Source organism: Cupressus sempervirens, chromosome 6, assembly GCF_028749045.1.
Source record: "Cupressus sempervirens isolate cs-2001-9-10 chromosome 6, ASM2874904v1, whole genome shotgun sequence".
In the NCBI taxonomy this organism is placed as follows: domain Eukaryota; kingdom Viridiplantae; phylum Streptophyta; class Pinopsida; order Cupressales; family Cupressaceae; genus Cupressus; species Cupressus sempervirens.
In genome coordinates, this window is record NC_143123.1 from 85,914,694 (window position 1) to 85,932,806 (window position 18,113).

The 18,113-nt window shown below is 36.0% G+C and overlaps 2 pseudogenes; both read right to left on the minus strand.

The window, feature by feature from the left end:
• Window positions 1–1,810: 1,810 nt before the first annotated feature.
• LOC149551298 (NAC domain-containing protein 76-like) lies at window positions 1,811–3,693 on the minus strand (annotated as a pseudogene).
• Window positions 3,694–5,110: 1,417 nt separating this feature from the next.
• Window positions 5,111–16,214, minus strand: LOC149551299 (isoleucine--tRNA ligase, chloroplastic/mitochondrial pseudogene; annotated as a pseudogene).
• Between the last annotated feature and the right edge of the window lie 1,899 nt (window positions 16,215–18,113).

Genomic DNA, 18,113 nt, shown 5'->3' on the forward strand with positions numbered 1-18,113 from the left:
CTCATAAGATCATAGAAAGTGCACATGTGAGAACTAGTACATTTGACCCCATTTTTAGACCAAATTTTTTGACCATCTATTAAAATGGGGTCAAATTGGTCAGAATATGCAATGAAAAATATTTTTTTTTGAAAATCCATGCTCGTGTTGGTCGAAATTTGGACCAACACAAGCTTAAAATATGAAAAAAATTAAAAAGTTTCTTCATTGTTTCATTGAGCATGCAAGTAAATAGGGTTTCATTTTCACAGAGCACGAGGGAGCACAGGCATAAAGAAGCAGGAGTGAGAGTATTCTATTGATTAAATCTTTTAGTATCTTGTTCAAGGCATGCCCAATATAAAAATCTCCATTGGCATAAGGCGAGACCATCATGAACAGTAAAAATATCCCCCATGTTCTTGTTTGCAACTATTTCTCATCCCATAGCTTCTTTATTTCTAGTTCACATGTTGTTAAATTGGCTCAGAATTGTTTGCTTCAGGTGAGTTCTATTATACACTTTGGTGAATCTTTTAATTGGGAAACTTTGTTGATTCTAATCTTTCTATTCTATTACTAGTTCAGGAATTTTTTTGGATGTTTTCTTCCTTCTTCTTTTCGTTTTGAGTTGGGGGTTTGGATTTTTGATTGTGGGGCTTAAAATTGATGGGGGTTAAGGTTTGTCATTTGTATAAATGCTTTTGACTTTGCAAAGAAATGCCTTTCAGTAAATTGTTCATGTTGTAATTTGTGGAGGGAATGGGTGTTTAAAGGTTTGGCCGAGATTGATTGAATGGACATTTGGCTTCTAAAATTGTTGGAGTTATTCCATACCCCAAGAAAATTTGGACTTTAGAAGGGTTGTTGGTTCAGTAATACACCCGAGTTTTAATGGGGGTTTTAGAGGGTTTGAAGGCTGCTCCAGTTTTCCATTTTGATTCCATTGAAATCTATTTTACGTACTACATTTCTGGAAAATCATTGAAGAACAAGATTGTGTAAATTGGTATTCATAAGACATGAGTTAGTATTGACCAAATCATTTCTTATGAGTACCAATTGATAATCATAACAAATAAAGTGTAAATCATTCAGTTGGTGTAAATTAATAATCATAAGTAATATGAAATAATGCAAAATAATGCAAACTATGATCCTCACAGAATATGATAAATGGAAATCATTATAGTGTAAATCACTTCTCATAAAATGAGTCAGTGTGAATCAATAACAATAAGAAATGAGGTGATGTAAACCATTTTTCATACAATATGATCGATAACAAGGCGGGGTAAATCAGTTTAAAAAAATACATTTTATGAATCAATAGTCATGAAAAAATGCAAATCATTTCTCATAAAATATGTTAAACCATTAATATGAATCAATAGCAACCATAAGAAATGTAATCTAAATCATATCTCTCATAAAATATAAGATATCATAAATCATATAAGCTATTAGAATGGCCATAAGAAATATTTCCCAATAAGATATGAATCATTAATCAAGAAGAAATAGTATAAATCATTCCTCATAAGAATTGTGTATGGTGAATCAATAATGATCATGATAGAAGTTAGATAATGTAAATCATTTCTTATTAGATATTAGTGTAAATGAATAATCAATGAAAAGTGAGGTAGTGCATGTAAATCATTCCTAATATGAATCAATAATCAAGAAGACATAGTGTAAATTCTTCCTCATAAATTTTGAGTCAATGTGAATCAATAATCATAAGAAAACTACTGATTGAAGTGATAACTGAGTGTAGATCATACAATGCTGAGCTACTTCAGAAAATGATATCTTTTTTAGTATGTAGCTAGAGAAGCTTCATAAATAAAGGGAAGAGAATAGTAGAACTTACATTTATTTGGGTATTCTCATTGTCTTCAAGGCGATATTCATGCATAATCCATTCTATTTTCTAGCCATGAAGGGATCTCCCAGTGTAGAAGACCAAGGTCTTTCTCATTCCAATCCTCTTGAAGTTCATATAAATGGCCTTATCATAGCCAATTTCCTTCCAAAACCCTGCAGTTGTTGCTTTGTTTGTGCAGGTGCCTATTGGGTACTTCTTGTCTTTATGACTGAAAAAGTACCAATTATTTTGTGGAGTAGAACCTATCTTGCATCTCTTTGGTTCATTTCAAAACAATAATTAGGGGAAAAAGTCACAAAGATAACAAGTCTTAAAGAAAATTCTATTAAGAAAAAATCAATCCATTGTTGGAATAATCAAATGGGAATAATACTTCTGAGGGGGGGTGGGGGTGAATAAGAAGTATCACACTTTAACCTTAAAAAAATTTAACTGAAAATAAACTTCATGCATGTAAACATTTCAAACAACCATTAAAAAAACACATGCATCACAACACATAACACCAAATTTTGGTAACCCAGAAACCCTCCAAAATGAGAAGGTAAAATTGGGGTGGGGATGATACCCACAAAATCACTGCAGCAATAATGTTTGACCACTTCTGATGGTCTGCCCTATTAAAGGCCTACCCTGTTAAAGGCTTTACACTATATCAATAGTGACTTGTTTAAAGGATTTACAAACACTTTACATGAAGTGTCACCCTGTTAAAGGATTTTATCACCTTTTCAAAGGATCTACAATCTAGCTGTTAAGCTAACCAATCAACATAGGATTCTCTTTCTAATACAATTGCTAGAGAGTATTAGACTAATAAACTTGATAGCTTACAATTCTTGATTGCTAAATTCAGGCACTTGATTTGCTCTCTTTGATCTTGATCCTCTGAGATCTGATATCTTATTCGATGCCATTGCTCTGTTCTGATCAACTGAATACTGTAATGTTGCTCTGTTCCTCTAAGTCTTTTCACACTTCTCTCTAAATTTCACTATAGTTTACCCATACATTGCTCTCTTCCATGCATACAATGGGGTTTCATCCTCCTTTTAAGATTTTCGAAGACTTAGGGTTAGGTATGGATCTATGATCCATATTGAATCTTTAATTCCCACTCATTCCTTGCACTTTTCTTATTGGTTGCATGTCTTCTCCATTTTTCTTATTAGTTGCATGCTGATTGCATAAGAAATATAAAAGATACATTCTTATCCTTATTATCCTTTGAGATTCTTCTATGTCGGCCCAAAAAAAATAGTTTACATATGAGTTTGTGAAGGCACAAACTCATATGCTGATTCTATGTTACTCAACACATACTGGATTACTGGTGCTCGACACATATATGATTCTGGTTTTCTCTAAACCTATTGCATTTTGGCTTGCTCGACATCAACTATTTCACTCAGCACCTATATATCACTCGGCTCATATGTTTCACTTGGCACTTGAAGTCACTCAGCACCTATATCATGCTCGGCACTTGATCTTCACTCGGCACCTGAAGATCACTCAGAACCTATTGGAATTCTAACTCAACACATACTATGGATCAACATATATAGTGTACTTGGATTCTATATTAAATTTGGTTAAGTATGTTGACACTCAATTGTCAAAACCATTCTGAGACCAACATCCATACCATTGAGGTCCCCAGGTTCTAACTTGTTAAGATCAACATCTCTGATAACATCAAGGTCAATGATCTCATAGGACACCTTTTTCTTCAACTAATAGTATAAAAGTTCTTTATCTATTGGATGAAACCTGAACCCTAGTGGTATGCATGAGGATTGCCCATTTGTTGATAAACCCATCCCTGTAGTACAAGAAAACATATATATGTACATCAATCATACACTTTATTTCACCTCCAAGAGTTATAACAATTAGCAATACCAAGAAGGAAAATATAAGAATCAAGAAGTCCATTCATATGATAGAAGGACATATATATCATCTTCTCAAACTGCTTAGTGTTCTTTTTTCATAAGTCCTACCATGAAAAAAGATAAAATTCTCAGAACTATTTTGAAATGAACAATATAAATTCATCTTGCTTATCTTGGTCTAATGGAGTATGATATAGAATATCCTAAAATATAATTCAAGATATCAAAAGTATCATGAAATATAATCCAAAAGATATTGAAATATATTCTAAATATCATGAAATATGATCCAAAATCCTCAATATTCTAAAGAATTATCTAAATAGATATACCAACTGAAGTTATCATGGACAGTAAAAATGCCATATTAGGGTCTACTATGTTTGGTAGCACCTACACCCACTTCTACTACAAGAGTTAGGTAGCTCACATACTAGTAGACCACCAAACACACTAGGATGCTATAACATATTACACATATATAGCAATAGCAAACTCTACACTCTGCTATATGTTTTCTTCTTGGAAGAGGAAAGAAACTACTACAATCTTTTTAGAAAGACAAAAGAATGGTACATCAAGCAAACAGAGCTTGATTGCATAATAAGCTTATAGTTCTAAAGCAGTCCCCAGAAGGACAAGCCTCTTCCAAACCAACATAAAGACCCTAGAACAGGTGTTATACAAAAATTAGCTACTCACAAGCACCAGATGCTTGAAAGAAACACAACCATGTGGTCTGAAGATGAAAAACTAAAATCAATTTCCAAACACAAAATTCTACAAGTTTCAATCTTTCTTCTACATAATTCCATGCCCATGTTTCTAATCCTACAAATTCATATCAAAACCAATTCCACTAACCCCAAATTCATGCTCATATATAATCAACACTTAAACGCAAATCCAACCCCTACAAATACAAACATCTCAACTCTACAAAACATGAAATCTACTTATAAATCTTGATGACTACCTACAAAGTTTTAGTTTTCTCAACTCTATACACTTTGAATATATCAGATCAGCATGTGGGTATCAGCCAAAAGTGGTGAATTTGAGCTCCTCCCTCTGGATTCTCTGTATCAAGAAACCCAATCAATCTAAATCCATCTAGTCAACAATAGAGTGGAGTCTTTTAGACCTTTTTGAAGAAGAAAAAAGGCCACAAGACTACAAGATCAACACATGAGGGTTGCAAGGTGCTGTAGATTGTGTAGAAAAATGAATGTTATAAAAATCTAGCACATTTAAAAATGAAAATAGAGCTATTAAAACTAAACCCTATGGTTGCAAGATTTAGATTTTTAGAAGATGAATGATCGAGATAATAAAATTACTGTTAGGCTGCCATAGCTACTTTAGGACTTGCTGAATCAATATTTGAGATCACTTTGTCACATCACTCACAAAGTGTGGGATGATCCATAAATGAGCGAATTGCTTGAGAGTAGATCCAACATCTTTTGCATTTGGCACCATCTGCATGAGATACCCCAATCCATAATTCACCTACTCCTTGTGAAGAATACATTCCAGTGTAAGCTACACCAGTACTAGATGCGTGTTCCATTGAAGCTAGAACTTCGACCTGAGAAGTTATACAAATCCTATGTAACTTGTCTGCATCATCACCTAGCATAGACATCTCATGGAATCTTTGAAGCAGGTTTACATTAGAGCTGCATAAATAAACCTTAGCATCTAAACTTGCATGTATCAAATTTGCACCTTGTTAGGATAAACCACAGATAGAAATATAAACTACATGCAAATATAACCAATAACAGAAAATAATAGATCACATAGAAATGAACACAAGGCACCAAGATTTAACATGGTTCACCCAATCCCTAGGCTATGTCCACCAAACAGCAAGTCCAATATTATTACAATCTAGTGATTACAACCTAATTACAATCCGTAATCCCTTACAACTCAATACCACTGCAAGAAGCAATTTCACATCACAACATAATGAAAATACCCAACCCTAAACCCTTTTATACAAGTATTAAACCGCTTTAGGGTTATAACATGTCGGCCATAAATTAGCCAAAACCTTTAGTGACGAATCTACAAATGGCAAATCTACGAATAGTACCCAAAAAATAAAATTCGGGGCGATCACCATGAAGAAAGGCTGTTTTAACATCCAACTACTCTAAATGCAAATCTTTAGTAGCCACAAGACTTAAAATAGTACAGATAGAAGTCATTTTAACAAAAGGAGAAAATATCTCATCAAAATCAATTCCCTTTTTCTGTGCAAATCCTTTTACAACTAAATTGGCCTTAAATCTTGTCTTACCTCCTTCCTCTTCTTTCAACCTATAAACCCACTTATTCTGTAAAGCCTTTTTACTTGCAGGCAACTTGCATAGATCCCAGGTCTTATTCTTCAGCAAAGAGTCCATTTCATCTTTCATGGCAGACTCCCACTAAATCTTAGTATCCACCTGCACAGCTTCATCATAACTTTCTGGTTCACTAGCATCAGTAAGTAAAATAGAATACAAAGAGGGAGAAAATCTTTGTGGAGGTCTAATTTGCCTCGTTGACCATCTAACATTCACTGGTGTGTGTGGTATTTGTTGTTGTGGTTGTTGCACATCACGAGGAATGGCTAGAACATTAGCTTTTGAAGTATCATCCAGCACTACATAATCATCTTCTTTCTTCTCATGTTGTTGCAACAGATCTTTGTACAACACTTTCTCATTGAATATGACATCCCGACTTCTAACAATTTTATGATTTTCAAAATCCCAAAGCTTATAACCAAATTCATTAATGACATATCCAACAAAGACACATTTCTTTGATTTAGCTTCTAGCTTGGTTCTATTTTCAGAGTCTATATGAGTAAAAGCTTCACAACCGAAGGTCTTGAGAAAAGAATAACTCACCTTCTTACCAGTCCATGCCTCCTCTAGAATACCATAGCCCAAAGGAGTAGAGGGATCTCTATTAATCAAATATACTACAATATTGACAGCCTCCGTCCACATGTGTAAGGGCAACCCATCATGCAACCTCATGCTCCTTGCGCGTTAAATTATAGTCCTGTTCATGCATTTAGCCACTCCATTTTCCTGTGGAGTCTTTGGAATAGTTTTCTATCTATGAATACCATTAGTGGAGCAATAATATTCAAATTCATGACTGCAATACTCACCACCATTATCAGATCTAAGACATTTTAATTTCTTACCAGTCTCATTTTCAACCAAGCATTTCCATTTCTTAAAAGTTTGAAATAAATCATATTTCTATCTAAGGAAATAAACCCATATTTTTCTAGTTGCGTCATCAATAAATGTAACATAATAATGAGAGCCACCAAAGGAAAATACCTGAGCTGGTCCCCATACATCTGTATGCACAAGCTCTAATTTCTCCTTTTTGTTTTCCTTCCCAGTCTTTACAAAACTCACTCTCTTTTGTTTTCCATACACAAAACTTTCACAGAAATCCATATTAACACATTTCAGACCTAGTAAAACTTTCTTTGAATGAAGTAATTTCATACCTTTCTCACTCATGTGCCCAAGTCTGTTGTGCCACAGTGCTATATCAGAATCTACAGTAGCTATTTGTTCTCCCTGCTCAACTGTAGCAATTGTTCCTGAACATTCATTTTTTTCTAAAACAATCAAAGTAGAAGGAACAATATGACCTGTACAAAGATATAAGGTGCCTACTTTCACACCTTTTGCTACTACTAGGGAACCTTTTGAAACCTGCCAATTTTTATCATTAAAAGTAACTACACAACCTCATCACTGAGTTGCCCCGCTGACATTTGTTGGTGTAAATAAGTATTTACATATTACACTTACTTAAGTTTACTTAGGTTTATGCGTTATTTAATTATTTTGCATTATTTAATTATTTTTATTTGTGAGACACTTAAGAGTTTGCACACCTTTTGAGTTGTCATGTAGACAACACAGGAGTACGCAACTCTATTTTAGCACATGGTGTCTACAACATTGATTTGCGTGTCACACCCTTGTAGGCTTATCCTCTCATCACCGCACTTACTTTCGTGATTAATGGAGGATAACCCAAACCTGGTGGACATGTGCTTGGTTGTATGACACATCATGATGCTGATTACAAGACATTCTAGATGTATCTCAGAGGCCTTAATAAACAGGCACTCCTAGTGTACTCTCATGAACCAATTATTGAATACATTATTATTTTGATCATACTCTGTTTACTTTGGTCTACAATGTGCTTGTGTTTGAGTTCTTAGTTCATGGGTGAATTTTTCCCTTAGGCAAATTCTTACATGGTATCAGAGCATAGAAATTTTCTCATCACATAGCCACTCGAGACCTCTTGCTTGCTTCATCACCTCAGCCCGAATCTGAAGTTCTGCAAAAATTGAGAGTGTCCATCGATAGATCTGACCTCACCATTGCATCCAGAATGCTGAACCAATGAAAATTGACTATAAACTCAGGTACCTTGGCCCAAAGTCAACTGTGAGGCAATTTTTTTTTGCAAATCGAAACCCAGAGGCCTCGATTTGTAGTATGGGTATGGTCATTTATTTTCAGATCTATGATTTAATTTTTCGGATCTGAATTTCTCTGTTAATTTTTAGAATTATTTTTTCCGTCATATTTCTGTGCAAATTTTTGAAATATATTTCCGAGCAGAGAATTTTTTTTTTTTTGTCATATTTCTGTGCAACTTTTCAGAATATATTTCCCACCAGAGAAATTTTTTTAGCAGACCCGGGCAATGACACCCCAGATCTGCCTTTTTTTGGAGGGTTTATTATTTTTTTGCAGGGCATATTCACAATTAAGTCCGCGGGCCTCCCTCATAGACATGGTCGTATTGTGGATCTATAATAGTCGACCAACTGCCCGACGCAACCTTCTTTTTATTGAAGTATGGTGAAGTTTGGTATATAAAACGTCCAAACTCCCATTGCACAATGCATGTGGGATTATTGAATCCCACTCCCGACGTAGGATATTCTGGGTGCAAATCGCATATTCTACAGACTAATCTACGGCTCGATTTGGCAAATTCTTGGCGAGATCCGCTTTCTTCCGGGGACAACTCTTTTTCAAATTTTTGACGATCGCTGCATCCAGTGCCGAATTACATTTCCAGGCGCCCACAGACTTGTCCTGCCGATTCGCGCTAAGTTAAAGTTTTTTGACAATTTTTTGGGAGCAGCGGTGAAGGTTTTCGGCAAAGCAGATTGTCCTCCCGCCTGTGATTTAGATTCATGCCCTCGTGCATTTGGTATTTCAGACATCTGACCTGCACTTTTTTGGTGTGAATCCCAGCAATGCTGCAGACATTTTTGGCCCCTGTGCATTCCTTATTTTTGGCAGTCGCAATTTTTTTTCCCAGCAATGCGTTTTAAATCCTTCCCACCCGTGTAGTTTCTCCGGCCGCTGGATAACCTATTTTCGACGACACGTAGATAGATTTAACCCGCGACCTCAGCCGCTTTGATCCAAGACTGCCACATCGCCCATAGAAGTTGCTGGAGTGACACATCAGCGTATAAAAAATTGCCAAGTGGTATTTTTGTACAGTACGAAACACTGAGTCATCATCCAGTCAGCTGCCACGTCACCTAGGGCATTGATTTTTTTGCTGACGCCAACAAAACACTGGGTTAAATTTGACACCCGTCTAAACATCATTCCTGAGTGTTTTAGAACTTCTTTGACAACTATTTGACTGTCAATTTAGACTTGCAGTTTCTCCTCTAGACCCCTCTCTAGATTGCTTTTCAGTTTGGCAGCTTGACTTTGCGAGCTCGTATCTTGGACATCCAGACTCTGATTCAAGTGCAATTTTTTTTGAAATCAGGTAGAATTTTCTAAATTTTCTAGTGGTGGTGTTGTTTTTTGGTTTTAGTGCATATATTTTGCACAAATTGTTGTATAATCCTGCGTTTTGCAACTTCAGAAGCTCCATACGAGAACATCTGGTCACTTTTTTAAGTTTTATTTTTTTTGAAAGTGTATATTTTTTCATCTACTTTCTAGATCTAAAGTCAAATTCTAAGGTTGTGTGGACCAATTTTTCACTTTCAGAATTAGGCCTTCTTTGGCATTGTAAAGCTTTCATTCTTTTTTAGAATTGTTGTAAAACTAAGCTACGGTGCTTAAGTGATAGATTTAAGCCTTATAAGACAGTTGTAAAAGCAAAATCAAAAAATCCACTTTGTTCATTTTGACAAGTGGCCCATTGTAAACGCACTACTTATAAAGTGCCAACAACATCTCTTTTGGGGGGGTCTATTGATTGAGTGAAAAGGGTGGGTGTGTACTGTGTTTTTGTGTCTCTCTATTGTGCTCTTTTCATTTCTGCATCATGGGTTTTAAATGTCCTCCTTTAACTTCATGCAACTATTCTACATGGAAAGATATTACATGAAGTAGATTAATGGAAAAAGGATATAGTCTTTATGTTGATGGTACAATTACCAAACCTACTGATGCTAAAGAACTCATTAATTGGCAAAGACAAGACCGAAAAGCTTTAGGTGTAATTAGGAGTTATGTACATGGGGATCTTCTCTTTCACATTAAAAGTTGTTTAGAATCTAAAGAAGCTTGGGATAAACTTGAATAGTTGAATGGTAAAGTGGATGAAGAAAAGGGATTTCAGATTGAAGATGATCTACTTCTCTTAGATCCTAAGAATTATGACACAATTCAAGATTATATCTTCAAAGTCAATGAGTATAGGACACTTCTTAAAATTGTGGAAATCCCATGAAGGATGATAGGTTGATTCATCACATCCTGAAGAAGCTACCCTCTAAGTACGCCAACTTTGTTTCAATTTTTAATACTCACAAGTTAACCATGGGATCTGCTTACTAGAAGCCTTCCTTTGATGGATTTACAGACATGTTGATTGTTGAACAATCTCACTTGGTGGATTTTGGACTTATCAAGTATCTAAGACCAAAGCTTTGGTGGCTAGTGATGATCACAAATCTAGTCAAGGAGGAAAAAGCAACAAGAAGAAGAAGCAGTGGAAGCAGAAAACACAATCTGAGACACAACAATCCTCCTCTCAACAAGGTGGTTCTTCTTCGAACAAGAAGGGAAGTAATGAAAAGAAGGACAAACTCTTTTGTGCATATTGCAAAAAGCCAAATCATGACGAGCATCATTGCAAGACAAAAAGAGTCGATGAGTAAGAAAATCTACTCAAGAAGAACAAGATTCAAGTGCCAGGTCCTTCCAAGGATACAACTCCTACCTCTTCAAAAGGTAAAGGTCAAGCACTTATGGAAAACACAAGTTCTTCAGAATGGATACTTGACTCAGGTGCCTCTTACCACATGGGTTCTTCAAAGGAAGACTTTTCTTCATTGAAGCAGTCAAAGGTACCACACATCTTCATGGGAGATGATACTAAGATGGAAGTTGAAGGGAAAGGACATGTGAAAATGGAAGATGGGGAATTCAAAGATGTTCTCTATGTTCCAAATCTAAGTTCCAATCTCCTATCAGTTTACCAAATCACTCACCTAGGAGATGGTCATAAGGTTGAGTTCCTTCCAGATTCAGTAATGGTGTGAAGTCTCAAAGATGATTCATTGGTAGCAGTGGGGAAAGTCAATGATGACAAGAGGTTATACTCCTTCTCCCACTTTGTCCCTAAGAGTCATTCTCAAGCCTTGTTAACTCACTCTACTTCAAACATCAATTTATGTCATGAGTGGTTTGGTCACCTTGACTTTCGCTCTCTTTAGCAACTTTGCTCAAAACACATGGTCAAAGGTCTACCTAATATCAACTTTTCTAAGGGAGAATGTTCATCTTGTTCAGTGGATATGAATCTTAGGGAGAAGTATGATAAAGGGAAGTCTTCTCGAGCTCCAGTTGTTCTTCAGCTAGTTCACATGGTATTAGCAGGACCCTTTGCAGTGACTTCAGTCAGCCAAGGCCACTCCATACTCACACTTGTTGATGAATTTTCAAGATTCACTTGGGTCTTCTTCCTTCATCATAAGAATGAATTGGTTCATGAGCTTCATGACTTCAAGACTCATGTTGAACACAAGTCAAGGAAAGCCATAAAAGTATTAAGGGTGGACAATGAGAACAAATATGTTGACAAAAGACTTAAGAACTTTTGCAAAATTGAGGGGATTGATCTTCAGAACTCACCAACATTCAGTCTACACAAGACAAATGTTGCAGCTATGAGGATTAGGACTCTCAAGACCATGGCAAGTTGCATGATAAAGGCCAAGTCTCTCAATCCTACACTTGAAGTTGAAGCCATTAACAGTGCTACTCACATACTTAATAGGTCTCCTCATCCAACCTTAGATGACAAGACTCCTTTTGAGGCATGGTGTGGCAAAAAACTAGTTATGAGTCACCTTAGAGTCTTCGGTTGTCCAGCATGGGCAAACCTTTCTTCCAAGAGTTGCAAGGCATTGACACCTATGCCTTGTATCTTTATCAGTAATGAAGATAATGCAAAGGCTTACAGACTGATGGATCCAAAGACACATGAGATTTTTGTGGAGAAGGATGTTCACTTTGAGGAAAGCTCTCCCAACTTGTCCTCTACTCCTCGCTGGACATCATACATAGTGGAAACTTATAGTGACACCATTGATAGTGCTTCAACAGGTTTAGACACATGGGGTTCTATTAACCATTGTAGTGAGAGGTCATCAGTCCAGTCTACGTGCTTATATTGCCACAGTGAAAGGTCCAACATAGCATGGTACATCTCATCTTCTAGCTCTAGCTTCAGTTGACTTAGGAGATAGACTTGAGGACTTAGATCTTCTCATTGATGATGATACTTCTATAGTTGTTGTGAGGGCTCACTCTGACCCTCATGTCCATTCTCTACATGCTCAGTCTGAATAGGTTGGTGTGATTGTGGATCCTTATGAACAACAATTAGTGGAGGTCTCTTTGTTAGTTGAGGAGATAGATGGTTTAGTGGAACAAGTTCAACAAACATCCTTGACAGATCTGCATTCATTCTTTTCAGCACAGTTGGAAGGGGTGAACCTCAGCATCAGTACAGGGATATTTGAGTAGGTTTCAGGGCCAACACACATCTTTAGGATTGTACCTTTGGCATTGTTTCTTCCTAAGGGGAGGAACACCATTTTGCATTCTTGTACCAACTTCTTCATCGGAGCGGCTTTCACTTGTTGGCATTCTTCTTTTTTTTGGGGGGGGGGGGTGGGGGGGGGGGGGGGGGGGGGGGGCGCTATTCTATCTCTCTTCCTTCTTTCATTATCTTATGTATATACTAGATGTATGTCATAATGGGGAGGTCTTGATTACTCCATCCATCAATGCATCCATATTTATCTCTCTTTTTGGGGGAGGGTTTTTCCCATGAGGTTTTCCCTCTTTCCCCACTTTATGGGAGATTGCATTTTCATTATGTACATGGGTACCTAATATGGCCTAGTAGCTAGGACCCATTATGCATCTTCATCCTAGTTCGTAAGCTTAAGGACATTCCCCTAAGTTGCACTTAAGGGGGGGGGTGTTGGTGTAAATAAGTATTTACTTATTACACTTAAGTTTACTTAGGTTTATGCATTATTTAATTATTTTGCATTATTTTATTATTTTTATTTGTGAGACACTTAGGAGTTTGCACACCTTTTGAGTTGTCATGTAGACAACATAGGAGTACACAACTCTATTTTAGCACATGGTGTCTACAATACTGATTTGAGTGTCACACCCTTGTAGGCTTATCCTCTCATCACCGCACTTACTTCTGTACTTAATGGAGGATAACCCATATCTGGTGGACATGTGCTTGGTTGTATGACACATTATGATGCTAATTATGAGACATTCTAGATGTATCTTAGAGGCCTTTATATACAGGCACTCCTAGTGTACTCTCACGAACTAGTTATTAAATACATTGTTATTCTGATCATACTCTGTTTACTTTGGTCTATTGTGTGCTTGTGTTTGAGTTTTTAGTTCCTACGTGAATTTTTCCCTTAGGAAAATTCTTACAAAATTAAATTCCTACTCAGCCTTGGAACATGTCTTACCTCATGTAGTAGCCAATGATTCCCGTTCTGCAACTTAATCTTAATTTTTCACTTTCCAACAATTTGACAGGGTTCATTATCCCCCAAATAAACAAGCCCAAAATCCCCTTGGACATAATCAATGAAATAACCTCTATGAGGTGTAGCATGAAATGAAGCACCAGAATCTAAAACCCATGAATCATCAATACTTTCTAAAGACAGAAGCAAAGCATCCTCTTCGAATTTTTTACTTACCACATTTGCCTCCTTGTCTCCATCTGATTTATCTCCTTCATTTTTCTTTCGATTCCAACAATCTTTCTTTCTGTGCCCTGGTTTCCCATAGTACCAGCAATCATTTGGTCCTCTTGATTGAGACATCTTCTCCTTTGACTTTCCTCTTGATTTCCCATGATTTCCAAAGTTACTTCCTCTCTCAGTCATTCTGCCCCTGCTTTGTGCCTTCAAAGCACTTCCTGATGTAGATCCACCTGAGGATTTCCTATGAGTTTCCTCACTCAAAACAACACCGATCACATCATCATATTTTAGGGTACTAGATCCAGGAACAAAATTACTCACCGCCATTACCAAGTCATTCCAGCTTTCAGGCAAAGAACACAAAATCAAGAGAGCCCTAATTTCTTCATCAAAATTGATACCCACAAAAGATAACTGACTAGTAATAGTATTAAACTCATTTAAATGATCTGCAATAGATCCACCTTCTGCCATTTTCATATTAAATAAACACTTCATGAGAAATGCCTTGTTTGAAGCGGAGGGCTTTTCTTACAGTGTCGCTAGGGTTTTCATCAAATCTTTTGTCATCTTTGCTTTTGTAATATTAAATGCCATCGATGGTGCCAAGCATAACCGAATGCTTCCAAGTGCCTTTCTATCCAAAAGATCTCATTTAGCATCTGACATAGTTCCCTGATTCTTGGCTTTGCCTTCCAATGGCTTCCATAAATCCTTCTGATATAGATAGTCTTCTATTTGCATCTTCCATAACTGGAAGTTCTGCCCATTAAACCTATCAACCCTCAGCTTACCCTCATCTGCCATCACTCCCACTCAACCGTGACACTTTCCTGTAGAGGATAACTAAAAGACAACCACGCTTTGATACCACTTATTAGGATACACCACGGATAGAAATAAAAACTACATGAAAATATAACCAATAACAGAAAATAATAGATCACACAGAAATGAACACAAGGCACCAAGATTTAATGTGGTTCACCCAATCCTTGGGCTACATCCACCAAACAACAAGTCCAATATTATTACAATCCAGTGATTACAACTTGATTACAATCTATAATCCCTTACAACTCAATACCGCTGCAAGAAGCAATTTCACATCACAACATAATGAAAATACCCAACCCTAAACCCTTTTATACAAGTATTAAACCACTTTAGGGTTATAACATGTTGGCCATAAATTAGCCATAACTTTAGTGGTGAATCTACGAATGGTGAATCTATAAATAGTACCCAAAAAAAAAAAAATCGAGGCGATGCCCCAAACCCCACTAATTATGAAGTATGTACAGTACTTTCCTGATCAGTCACCACAATCTAACACACCTCTGGCCATCTCCAAGACTTTGTTTACTTCTGTTCTCATCTCAAGGACCTTTTCCCAGTACTCAACATTAGGTTTCATCAGCATTAGCCATTCATAATTAATCCTTGGCCATTATGCTTCAAAAAAAAACTCTACTGTTGAGCCATCTTCCTTGAAATGTGTAAATGACATATGCTGCCATGCATCCTTGGCCATGTGAGGTAGAATTGGAGCTATAGCCTACATAATGCAAAGTAGATGAGCTACATGAATAGTTTGACCACTCCTCCTTGTTTGGCTATTTCTACCACCAACATAAAGTTGATCTTTGGCAACATCAAAGTAAACATTTGATAAGTCTACACTTGCAAAACATTGAATAGTTTGGGAAATCTTATAGAACTGATAGCTCCCATAGCTATGTTTGATGTTGTTGATAATATTGGCTATTTGGTATAGTGCATACTTATCAATCATTGGAAGATCCTTATAAACAATAGAATTTTCTAGCTTCCAATCATGAAGATTTGAAAGAAGATATCTCAATGTTCCATGCAATTTTTTGTATATATCAGACATTTGCTTGATGATTTGTGGACCAATCATTACATCACCAGAATAATCCACACTTGAAACCCAAAGTCTTAGGACATTAGCTCCATACTCGGGAGCCTCCTTTTTATTCTTGGCACCTTCAATTACAACTTGCAAATCTATCACTTTTCCTAGTGATTTACTCATTTTTAGACCCCTCTCATCCAAGACAAACCCATGAGTTAGAACACTCTTGTATGGTGCTTGTCCTAAATGATTTCCTTTGAGCATCAACAATTTTCTTGGAAAATTGAGTAGCTTTCTTTCTTAGTTTCAATAGTGTGAGTGTTGAAGTTTCACATTTGTCAAAGTAATTATCAAATTATACGTACCTATGTGCATATATATACATATGCATATAAGCATATGCTCGCACACACACACACACACAAGTATCTGAGTTTTTATGTTTGCCTTCGATTCATATTGGGTTGGCTAAATGACACTTGCTGCTATAATGATCAGGGATCATGTTCTTAATCACTAATCTTGCTATGTCTTATTGTGCAAGCATTTGATATTGAATTGGGCTGTATATTATCTCAAAAAAAGTTTGATGATGATTTTTGTGCATATTGAATGGTTATACAATGTTTTGTATTACTCTCGATAAGTATTGGGCATATTGCTTTGTCTAAACACCCAATATATATCAGTGTTGTTATCTATTAACTAATTAAAGCTTGCGATATGATCATGACCCCATAGGGTCATGACCCTATGTGGCCTTTGGCTACGTAGAGTCATGCCCCTATGGGGCGACATGACTCTTCCATGTATTATATATGCTCATCGAACTTGGAGACAATGCAACATATCAAGTACAAACATATATTGCAGTCCCAAGATTGATTTAGCCTGAAGGTTCATAATACACATTATCAGCAATTGCCATTGAAGAATAAATTTGAAGATCCATACATCAGCACTAAGAAAGGTAAGATTGTAATTATCTTTATTAGTATTTCTATCAGAGATCCTGTATGCAATAACAGTGAGCTCTTTCCTTGTCTCTTGGTCTATGGACTGCAGAACTTTGAGCTCAAGTAGCTTATATCAGTTTTATCTTGAGATATTTTATGCACTCTTGCCATGACGGAAACCTTCTCTCCAAATGAAGAATTGCCCAGTCCATAGCCCACAACAAAGATGAAGATCATCAGTCTGTGGTGCAAGTTAATCACTGTTAATCACTAGTGCAAGTTAATCTCTAATATATATATATATATATATTATATATATATATATATATATATATATATATATATATATATATATATATATATATATATATATATATATATATATATATATATATATATATATATATATATATATATATATATATATATATATATATATCTATATATATATACAAACTATCTCCCATAAGTATATATACCTGTATATGTTTATATATATGCAGATCTGAATCATTCATACACTCTCCTCTGTATATGTATATTTCTATTTGTGACCAAAGCTAGAAGTGTAAGGTGCTAAATAGTTTTATGGATTCCTATTTTGAGAATAGGTGACTTGTCGGATATTTGTTTTAGGGGGGTAAGACCTATTAATCCCTTACCCCCCTTCTTTTCATTGCCATGGAATATATATTTTTTTATTGTAGTTTATTCAAGGATTACAACATTTACCTCCAATGTCCACCATTTCTTTAACTAGACCAAAGATCTCCTCAAAATTTTGTCCCTCCAATTTCCTCCAACATTAATATTTATAAACCTCTCATCCGTTGTTATTTGTAATCCCCAATATGTTGGGAAGGGAATCTAGCTGAGACGGATTTTGATCCAACCTTGTATTTGTTTTTGGAGGTTCTTCTATCAGAAATCCTCCCCTTGTATAAAAGGAGGCATACCTTCTTAAAGACCCTTATAAAGGGCATCTGTAATGTATACAGGACTCCGGTCCCGGGCTATACCGAGGGTTTTCTTTGCCCTGTTCTTTTTCCCCTTGTGCCTGCAGTTGAATAGGGCAAAACTTTTGTAAAATCTTCTAATAATATAATATAAAGTCTTGATTACTATTGCATATTAATGAATTTTATATCATATTAATAAATGTTATGTGATTGTATTGACTGAATGTTATAGTTCATAAATGGATGAA